This window comes from Octopus bimaculoides, chromosome 24 (genome assembly GCF_001194135.2).
Source record: "Octopus bimaculoides isolate UCB-OBI-ISO-001 chromosome 24, ASM119413v2, whole genome shotgun sequence".
NCBI lineage: Eukaryota > Metazoa > Mollusca > Cephalopoda > Octopoda > Octopodidae > Octopus > Octopus bimaculoides.
Window position 1 is genome coordinate 13,775,486 of NC_069004.1, and position 418 is coordinate 13,775,903.

Below are 418 nucleotides of genomic sequence, written 5' to 3' on the forward strand. Positions count from 1 at the left end.
ACTGGCAACGATCTTACTTGGCTTGCCGGGTTTTCTCACGCACAGCACATTTCCAAAGGTCTCGGTCCGTAGTCATTGCCTCGGTGAGGCCCAATGTACGAAGGTCTTGCCTCACCACCTCAGCCCAGGTCTTCCTGGGCCTACCTCTTCCACGGGTTCCCTCAACTGTTAGGGTGTGGCACTTTTTCACGCAGCTATCCTCCTCCATTCTCACCACATGTCCATACCAGCGCAATCGTCTCTCTTGCACGCCACAACTGATGCTTCTAATGTTCAGCTTTTCTCTCAAGATACTTACACTCTGACGGGTATTCACATTGACATTACATATATATCTTTGTGAAAAGTTTTTTGACTTTGATTTTCCTGCTATTATTTCACAATATATATATATATATATATATATATATATATATAT